This window comes from Protobothrops mucrosquamatus, unplaced genomic scaffold (assembly GCF_001527695.2).
Source record: "Protobothrops mucrosquamatus isolate PMUCROS unplaced genomic scaffold, P.Mucros_1.0 scaffold_128, whole genome shotgun sequence".
Classification (NCBI taxonomy): domain Eukaryota; kingdom Metazoa; phylum Chordata; class Lepidosauria; order Squamata; family Viperidae; genus Protobothrops; species Protobothrops mucrosquamatus.
In genome coordinates this window covers 482795-493983 of record NW_015386204.1, presented here as the reverse complement: position 1 = coordinate 493983, position 11189 = coordinate 482795, and positions in this window count along the sequence as shown.

Genomic DNA, 11189 nt, shown 5'->3' with positions numbered 1-11189 from the left:
ACTGGCCTAGGGGGTATTTTAATTGGTTTTAACAAAATTTTAATAGAGCGGCCAATTCAAATATTTATTTTTAATTATTTTAGATTTGTATTTGGTATTTATGTGGGATTGTTTTAAACTGGCTGTAAGCCGCCCTGAGTCCTCCGGGAGAAGGGCGGGGTATAAATGAAATAAATAAATAAATAAATAAATAAATATGATTCTACTTTGGCAGGTACTATGCTTTGAACTCCAAGTTTTCATTTACTGTATGTACTATAGATCAGAGGTCCCCAACCAGTAGTGGGCCGTGGCCTCTTGGCTACTGGGCCACATGAGTGGCTGGCTAGCGTGTGGGTGCATGCGCACGTGCTCACCCCCCTTGTGCCGGCGCTAGCTGAGCTGTGAGCCGCATGTTGGCACCAGCCGAGCCACGAGCCTCCCACCTGCGGCAGCAGAACTGTGAGTCTGTTGCTGGCGCTAGCTGGGTCCCAAGCCTCTCACTGGCGCTAGCGAAGCCATGAACCTCTAGCCGGCACTAGCTAAGCCGTGCACCAGGCACTGGTAATAGACAAGGCATGAATCTCTCACTAGCGCTAGCTGAGCCGCGAGCCTCTCACCAATACTAGCCTAGCCATGAGTCTCTAGCTGGCAGTAGCTTAGTCATGAGGCTCTTGCCGGTGCTAGCCAAGCCGTGCGCCATGCGTCGTTGCTAGCCGAGCCATGAGCCATGCAACGGCTCCAGCTGAGCCATAAGCCTCTCGCCAGCACCAGCCAAGCTGCAAGCCTCTCTTTGGCGCTAGACAAGCTGCGAGCCTCTCATAGGCACTAGCCGAATTGTGATCTTCTTGCTGGCATTAGCTGAGCCATGAGCCTCTCGCCGGCACTAGCTGAGTCATGCACCACGCACCAGTGCTAGCCGAGCTGTGAGCCTCTTGCCGGCACTAGCCGAACTGCAACTTTTGCTGGTGCTAGCTGAGCCATGTGCCAGGCGCCGGTGCTAGCTGAGCTGTGAGCCTCTCGCTGGCGCTAGCAAGCCACAAGCCTCTCGCCGATGCTAGCCAAGCTGCGAGCCATGAGCTGGTGCTAGCTGAGCCGTGCGCACGCGCCGGTGCTAGCCAACCCACGAGCCTCTCACCAACACTAGCTGAGCTGTGCACGATATGCCCACACTTGCTGAGCCCTGAGTCATACACCGGTGCTAGCCAAGCCACAAGCCACACGTTGGTGCTAACAGCTCCATTTGCGGAGTGNTAAAAATGAATGTTTTGGTGTAAAATAGCTCCATCTTTGGCCTTGTGTCGAGAACATCTACAAGTGACTTATTATTGACTAAAAGCAGAGACATCACCCTGCCAACAAAAGTGCATATAGTCAAGGCCATGGTTTTCCCAGTTGCAATGTATGGCTGTGAAAGTTGGACCATAAGAAAGGCTGAGCGCCAAAGAATTGAGGCCTTTGAACTATGGGGCTGGAGAAGACTCCTGCGAGTCCCTTGGACTGCAAGGCATTCAAACCGGTCAGTTTTAGAAAAGATCAACCCTGATTGCTCTTTAGAAGGCCAGATCCTGAAGTTGAAACTCAAATACTTTGGCCACCTAATGAGAAGGAAGGACTCACTGGAGAAGAGCCTAATGCTGGGACAGATTGAGGGCAATAGAAGAAGGGGACGACAGAGAATGAGGTGGCTGGATGGAGTCACTGAAGCAGTAGGAGTGAGCTTAAATGGACTCCAGAAGATGGTAGAGGACAGGAAGACCTGGAGGAACATTGTCCATGGGGTCGTGATGGGTCGGACACGACTTCGCAACTAACAACAACAACAACAACAACAACAAAAGGGTCTTAGCTATATGTCCAAATATTTGCTGTGTAAGAGAAATGAGATTTATTAGATTCAGAAAGTTATTGTTTTATACTTGTTTTGTTGACATTTGTGAAAAGAATTTTGGAAACATATTTTGTTTAAATGCCATAATGTGTGCAGTTTTATCTTGTTTAAAATAAGAAACACTTAACAGAATTAAAAAACCTGAATTTATGCTGGACTTTATTTGTATTTTTGGAGATTAATAATATTTTGCATCCAATTTTAATACAGAAATTTAAATCTGAGCATGTGTAGAGTCAGACATCTTGAAAGAATGTGCACCATAATAATTTTCATAAGTAATACATTATATACTCCTGATGCAAATATTTATGTTATTTCTACTAGGATTTGTGCTATTATGTGTTTTTTCTGTCATTGTATGATTAATGTTTTTATTTATATTTAAAACAATTTATATGCCACCTATTTCAGAGATTCAGCTGTTTCCATTCACCAGACACATTAGCATAATCTAAAATTCACATAGTCCCAAACCATTACAATTCCACTAAAATAGTACATGATTCATTTAGATTGTAGGTGAAATGTATATAGTTGCCTTTCCAGAAGTTTAAAATACAGATTGATTGTATTAATGGATGGAATTTAGAGATAGATAGATAGATAGATAGATAGATAGATAGATAGATAGATAGATAGATAGATAGATAGATAGATAGATAGATAGATGGATGGATGGATGGATGGATGGATGGATGGATGGATGGATGGATGGATGGATGGATGGACGGACGGACGGACAAACGGACGGACGGACGGACGGACGGACGGACGGACGGACGGACGGGCGGGCGGGCAGACAGGCAGGCAGGCAGGCAGACCTGCTTTCAAAATGATACTATAATTGTTAATATAATGCAGTGTATTTTATCTAGAAATATGGCACTAACATTATCTGCATGGATGAATAAATCCATACAGAGAGATCAATAAATCTCTTTTAAGATGTTGCTGTTATGCTACACACTTCTCAGACATATATTAGTATTTAGGCACCTAAGACTAAAGTAGTGCTTTTTTCTTAACTTCAGCTTAGTTGCATTTTTTAATCAATGTTTAAAACGTAAGACAGTTTGGCATGGACAGATATACATGTACCCAGAGCAGGTATTTTTTGCCAATCTTAAATATTTAACAAAATATTTTTAGATGATACTGTAATCCTATAATAATGGTTGGCTTGTATAAAAATATTAATAATACAGTCCTTAAACATTACTTGCTGTAAACAAGAAATAGTCAGGAGAGACATAATTGACAAGCAGGTATTATTTACTAGCACCTGAATCAACTCCATTTGCGATTTCCTGCTTAGTTAAGTATAAATGGCATCTTCCCTGATGGATTAATAATTATCTTAGAATGAGCAATGGAGATCAGATACCAGTGTTAGCAGCAATTTAAGCAAACATTTAAACAATAATTTCTTTTGCCATTATTCATGGAACACTAATCACAACAAATTGATTTTCTGGTGTTATGATACACTAATATAGTTAACATGATTGTCATATATCTTTCTGTGCTTTAGAAATTATTCGGCTTCAGGCACCACTATTTAGGTGATACTGGCTGTAGTATTAAAGAAGCATCACATGATATATTTCCAACTAATTCTGATACCTATGATATCTGGTGGAATAGAAAACTTAAGGTGAGTCTCATGAATTTGTATACTTGCAGATTCATCATAAGGGAAGTACTCTCGCACTTACATTTTTAAAAAGAAAAACAGTTGTATACCACAAATATTTAAAAAAAATACAAACACATGGATAGAGTGTGGCTCAGATCACCGAGATTCAGATTCATTATTCCTCCTCAACTTTGAAAGCCTAATGGGCAGTGTATCTTATTAGTGTACTACTGTTGCAATCTGGAAGCTTATAAACTAGTGAATCATCATACACAATCCACTGAAGCATACGCAGTTTTTCAGTCCTCCTCTCTATGCAACTTCAGACAAGGAATAACTGTGTGAGACTAAGACCTCATGGAATATAGCCTCGGACATTGGAAGATGTTATAATACTGTAGGTCATATGTATTTCTACCTCACCATTCACTAGTACTCACAGGATCTGTCACCATTCACCTCAGAACTTCTAGGATCTAATAGAATACTGAGCCGTGGTGGCGCAGTGGTTAGAATATAATTTTGCAGGCTAATTATGCTGACTGCCAGCAGTTCGATCCGGACTGGCTCATGGTTGACTCATCCTTCCATCCTTTTGAAGAATGTTGGAGACAATATTCTGACTCTGTAAATCACTTAAAAGAGTCCTGTAAATCATTGTGAAGTGGTATATAAATCTACTTGAATACCCCAAGATCAATGCACCATACAGAATGTTAACTCCCAAGGGTTAGGTTTATTTCATATAATTTGCTTAACCTACACACATTTGCATATTCATACTCATCACATCCACTCCTTTCTGTCCATGTAACATACGGTGTTGGGGAAGACCGAACACTCAGTAGATGACAGTTGCATGTACAAAATGGGAATTTTTTGATGCCATTTTTTTAGCTAGTTTGATCTGTGAGCCAATTTGGTCTAGTGCATTAGGCACCAGGCTAGAGAACAGGAAACCATGAGTTCTAGTTTTAGGCATGAAAGTCACCAGATGATTCTGGACCATTTACTGTCTGTCACATTGCCACCGCACAGGGTCGTTGTGGGGAAAATAGGAAGAGGAAGGAGGATTAGATATGTGCACCACCTTGAATTATTTATAAGATAATAATGAAGGCAGGAAATAAATAAATCTTTCCAACTGTTTCCTGCCCAATGTTCCTTTTTATCTCCTGTTGGAAGTCCTGTATCATTTATCACTGCATCTCTGTGCTCATTGGTTCTTATTGTTGCTTGTTTACATAAAATCAGTTGGTTTCAATTCCTTATTTTTGTAGCTGTCTTGTTTGGCTTTATCTGACTGTGATATGCTGTTTTGCTTGCCTATTCCCATGCACGTATGCTTTTATCTCTCTGGCCTAATTTACACCAACATGCAGTCTTTTTAATTCTGTAGTGCCACAAAAGATTATTCTGGGGACAAAATGTACAGTATTAAAATTATTGAAAAAAACAACCTCACTGTCATTATGATTGTTATATTTTTTCTTTTATATTTATTTATTTAATATTTATTTATATTCTTAGTTTAAATTGCATATCCTATAAAAATATTTTAAAGAAACTGTAAGTGAAGCAGGATCCTTCTTTCAGACTAACAGTATATTTGAATGCAACCATTTCCCCATTTCCAATCATAGAATGCAATGAGATAGAAAGAAAACTAAAACTAACAGTTTTAGTTTCTTGAGTTAAGAAAAAATGTGTTTTGCTGCTGAAGGTTGTTTTAAGATAGCAAAAAGAAAGTTAAGAAAATATAAATTCCTATGGTACAAACTTATATTTTTTGTGTTGTTCTGCTATTTATAGTTATGGGGAAATGTGCAGCTTTGTGAAACAGTGTAAACAGTTACTATATTCTTCTCAAGATGACAAGAATTTTTAAGGTTTAGAATTCTTTATTTGACAAGACAACAAATAAAGGAAAAGGGAGATGAATTATTTATAGATATTTGTCACATCTGTATGTAAAATTCATATCTTTTTATTCCCCAATTTCTGAGAATATACAATCAAGCTGCTAAGGTTATTTTTTAATGTCAGTAAAACTTAAGTGAGGGAGACAACAAAATTGGAAGTGGATTGATAGTGTACATCATCCACCAACAGGAATCCCATGTAATGTTTTTTAGTTCTTTAAAAACAGAAACAAAATTTGCCTTGACTTCCAGTGCAGCCATGTTGGAAAATCAATAGTGAAAGTCAAGGAATAGAGTATGTCAGATGAAGCAGGTGAATTTATTTAGCTGCAAATTTAAGGATTCAAAGTTTATTTTACACAGGAGATGTTACTTTTGTTCTCTGAATAGCTGTAATTCTTTATAGTGTGTGTATTCAATTCACCCTTTGGTAATTGAAGGCTGCACTTGTGGGTGAAAAACTCTGAAGTAAAGGTAAAACTACCCTGGGGATAGTAACAAAGAGCTGAATGTGTGCTTTAAAGGTATAAAAAGAATGTAAAAAGACAACAATAAAAGAACTAAAAAGTAGGATATAAGAAGCTGTTTTTACCATGTCAAGCCTTGCCTTTCTAGTGTACAATTATCTACACTGACAAGCTGCGGTTCTCCAGAGAGAGGCTTTTAAAATTATATCTGGAAAAGAACATAAGACATTTTGCATTCTGCTCCTGAGCTAATCTATGGGCCTTCTCAAGCAAGGAGGAATTGGTTTTTCTCAATAATGATAAGGGCTTAAGTCGGGGGTGGGCAATATGGCCCTTTTATGACCTGTGGGCTTCAGCTTCCAGAATTCCTGAGCCAGCATGGCTATGAACACATGAACAAAAATTAAATTAACTTGTGTGTCATATGGCAGAATCATAACTGTATAATGATAATAAAAAAGGAAAGAAGTGTCTTTGCTAGTGAGGTAAAAAATCATCATCCGACACTAAACTAGTTCCTAAGCAGAAAAGGAACTCTGAACTGCTGTTTGGAATGGCAAATCTGAAAAGTCCCAGGTTAAATTACTTTGTTTTACATTTGTTGGTATTTTAAGAAAGAACATATAAAGGAAATATAATTGACACAAGCTTCCAAAATGATATTTTATATGAAATTTATAGAGTGTCTTGTGACTGTGATAGTCTTGAAGTAAATTGTTGAAAATTCTCTTCATTGTTTTTGGTAAAATTGTTTTTCTTTTAAATACACAACCCTAGAGCTTTTAATGGGAGAATTAGAGTGTGTGTGAGTATATTTTATATTGACAATAATCTTGAGCAAAGTTTCCCAAACTTTCCAATTTCCAGTTGTATGGACTTCAAATCCCAGAATTTCACAGCCATCATGGACATTGATGAGAATTCTGGGAGTTAAAAGTCTGTGCACTTGGAAGTTGCCCAGATGGAAAACACTGATCAAAACACTAATGAGTTGCTGCTTTCTCTTGTCTCCTTGTTTTATGATTTGGTGTTCTTTCTAGATTGTGAGCGTGAGCAAAGATTATCAATAGCTATATAACACTCACTAAAATTTAGAGCTTTGTGAAAAGTCATAATAATTCTGCCAAAAATGTTTCTAAAAGGGCTATTCATTTCTTGGGTTTAAATGTCCCAAGATATTTCAGAAGGAGTAACTTGGGGATAGGCTGGTAGGACCTACAGTATCTGGAATCGAGAACAGTTGTAGTGCAATTCAGGGAGAGATGTGTTTGATTTGCAGAGTTGTTGTGTATTTACTTCTGTAAATTTTGAAGCACTCTTTTGACTTCAAGTTCAAAGAGTTGCATAGCCCTAGTTTCAAACCTATAGGTGCTTTTACAACAGGAATCTTGAGGTAGGAAATCAATTGGCAAAGATCAATTGACTATATTGTTTCAGTGCCCGTAGCTGTTCTACTGCATAGATCTATCTTCTGGCTGTTGTTTCCTTAACCAAACTCATTTTAAATGTCAACACTCATCTAGGAGGGGAAAGAAATCCAAAGTGCAAGCAAGAAAATGTATTGTGCAAGATTATAGTGACTTTCTATTCATTGATAGAAAAGGTTACTCTATCTATATTTCTATCCCTACAAATCCCCTCATCTCCAGCATTGTAATTCCATGCTTGTTTTCCAAGTGTGGGTTCTTAGAAAAGCAAAATAGCAGTAATCTAGTCCCATTAAGGAGAGACATTTCTTGGTTTTAGGGAAGACAGACAAGACTTAGAGAAGTACCAAAACCCAACACAGAAACAAATGAGTGGCCCTAGTTAAGCAGTCCCAATGAGAATAGGACAAGAAATGCTGACTGACTTTGGAAAGAGGAATGGAAAATGGGGGGGAAGGAAGTATGGAATATCCTAGAAGAAACTACAGCCCACTGGCTGACATTCTGAATACGAGGAACACTAGAGTTCAGAAGACTCTACTTTGAAGTGTCAGATGTGTTGTTGGATTTCAGTGTTTCAACCTATTATCTTTACTACTACAAAATGGCCTTTCTGGTTGTCCCCATTCTTGTATATGGATTGTTTAAACCGAGAGGGATGGAGGGATGGAGATAGATTTTGAAATCATTATTTTGTACATTAAAATGCGTAATTTTTGTTGGCCAAACAGTAGACATTCCACAAAGAAATTCTACTGCTGTGGCTTTTAGAAAGGAAAAGGGAAAATGTCTGAAGCTTTTGAACTAAATATAATTGCTGCTGAGCTCTGGTTTTATCTATTTATTTTATATCTAAAATTATGTTATTGCTTCAGTGGATTTCCCTCAAAAACGCAAGAAATGGTAATTAAAAGTTATGCCAGATTCAACCAGGCTAGCTATTTCAACTGGAAACCTATTCCTGCTGCTACTATTATCATAGTATATAATTTAAGCTATTTACAAACAAAAATCATGGGTAAGGCAATTTGGCTTTTAGCACAATAGGAACAATTATACATTATTGTTCTACTTTGTTTTACGTTATTGTTGCCACTACTTTATGCTAACATTTTTCCTGAAACTATTAATTCTGCTAAAAAATTATATTTATATAAAAGTATCATTTTCCTTCTAGTAGTTTGCTCTTTACTCATTGTTGCTTTTCTTTTTGTTAGTTTATTGTAAAATTTTAGCCCTTTTATTATTTTTACTACTATTACTACCAATAATAATTTAATAAATGGAGGAATTGCTAGATTAGCCAGGATTCATGAATAATAAATATATGATCAAAATACTGAATCTGTTAGTTATAATGCTCTTAATTGCATTACAATTAAGGAAAGGAAATTATGTTTCCTATCCAACATTAGATCATAATGTCTGGCTTGGGATCCTAATGGGGACATCCCGTTTTGGAGATGGCTAGTAGAAGAGTATCAGAGCCCACCTCCACCCTGTCTACACATTGTTTCTTTTTATCTGCTTTAATGTTAATTTTAATGTTTTAACTTAATGCTCAAAATTATAATGTTTTAATTGTGTAATTATTTTATTCTGTTATTTATGTTATTGTAAGCTGCCCAGAAACACTTGATAGTGAGATGGGCAGCATACAGATTTACTAGTTCCACCCAAATGTTTTGAATTGGCTGCTTTCTGATAAATAAAACACAAAATAAGTCAAGTGTTTAATCAAAATAAATGTTCCATGTTTCAAGTATTCTAACCATAAGACAAAATAAGAAACTAGAACAAATCATTGTTTCTTTTTCTGCTTTATCTAAAGGCCCCAAAAATAGATAGGGTGAACGTTCCTGCTGAATGCTATTAGCTAGGCTATTTGTGGAAAAATCAGTGAAATAGATTACTTTTAATTAAAAAAATCAATACCAAAAATATATAGAAACAATTTGTTTCCTTTGTGGGTACTCAATTACTTGTGTGATTTTCCTTTGCTCTGGATGGAAGTTGAATGAAAAAAAAACGTTAGGAGAGATTATACGTTATATTCATTTTTTGAAAAAAAACAAACTGACATTTCACATTTTCTCCACTAAGAGTTGGCTGCCTAAAATTTGAACAGAGAAGTAGAAAATGAATCTACTCACTTTGCTGACAAAGAGTCGCCTTGTGGTGAGCTGGGTGGCAAATGAATGTAATAAATAAAATAAAAAAATAAAAGACAAGATTTCTTTCAAAAATAGTTTTATTCTTAATCTAAGTTTTGTAGCCAGCAGAATTTTGTTTCTAGTCTAGTACTTACTTTGCAAATTCAATAAACATACTTAATATGACATGGAAGTGGGGGAAACTTCAATTCAGAAATAGAAACTGTTCTACGGAGTCATTGTTCAGGCATGAGGTAATTACTTGCTCAGGGTGGTGTGCAAGTAAAAGTTTGCCATTGGTTGCCCATTGGGCCCATTCTTTCATCTTTCTTTAGACTGCTTAGAAAGTCATATACTGCTGGTCAAGTCACCAGATAGTACCTCTCCTCCTTCACCATCGATCCAGCATGCTGCCCCAAGATAACATTGGTATCCTCAGCTTTGTAAAAGAGAATCCTTTAACAAAACTGGGGCTTTAAATGTTGCTTGGGGTACAGCATCTAGTGGATTAACCAGTGCTCTTCTTCTGAGGGTTTCCTAGTGTATTCTCCTCCACTGATCTGCTTGTCTCATGAGGTAGCGATTACCAATGGAAGATTTTGGCCGACAAGGACAAATGCATGCTTAGCATACAAGGACTTCAACCGGTGTATGATTGCTGTATGAAGTAATCATGCAATCTTTGGACTACAGTATGAACTAACATGCTGTGCTGTATATGAAATTTATTCTGGAGTTCACAAGGATTTTCCTAAGGAAACAAACAAGAATAAGAATTGGCTTATTATGACTGTCGCTACAGTTAAGAGATTTGTTCTGATGAAGAATGGCTCAAGTACAGAAACTAGCAGGTCTTGAGACAACAGCTGCTTGAACGCTTGCCATATCATGCATGGCTCCTGCTGCTCAAACAGCTGCTTGAACGGCAGTTGAAGGAGTTCTACCAGCCAGGGACCTTCTGGATGTTCAGAAATCAGGATAAGTAGATCTCAAACTAGTTCTGGTCTATCATCAACCTCCTTTCATAAACATGTTACTATCAGGCTAGGTTATTGTGCTTCTTTCTTTGCAGACTGCTTTTAAACATTAGATCAGATTACAAATGTCTGAAATTTTTATCTACTAGCAATTATAGAATTATATTTATCTCCAGTAATTACGGACTTTAAGTCAGGTCACCTTCAAGCATGACTGGCTATCTCTCTCCTTTTTTTCAGAATTTATTTTTATTTCTTTATTGTACTTATCATTGGCCCCATTCTGCAAAACCAACAGGTTTTTGGGGTATTAACAAGGTTAATATCCAGAAATTATTAGATTTTTTTTGCCAAAAGAGAATAAAAAAACAGATAATTTTATAAACTGTAAGGCATCAGAATGGTGACTCAGAATGGATGCTGATTGGTACACTATCACTTTTAGTTTATTTTCAAAATGAGAACAGGGTAGGAACTATGGACCAAGAAGAGGGAGTATTCCACATGAAGTTGTTTAATAAATAAATAATTTGATTGTGTTGCTGCTGCCATAGATTGGGATAGGATTTCGTGGTTTTTATGTTGTGGATTTTTAAGGTTATAAGCCGCCCAGTCACCTGTGTATGAGTTGAGTGGACAAATAAATTTGTTTAATAAATAAATTCCACTGAGAAGGCTTGCCATATGCTCCATGTCACATGACTCCATCAAGGATGAGAGGCTCTGAATAGACC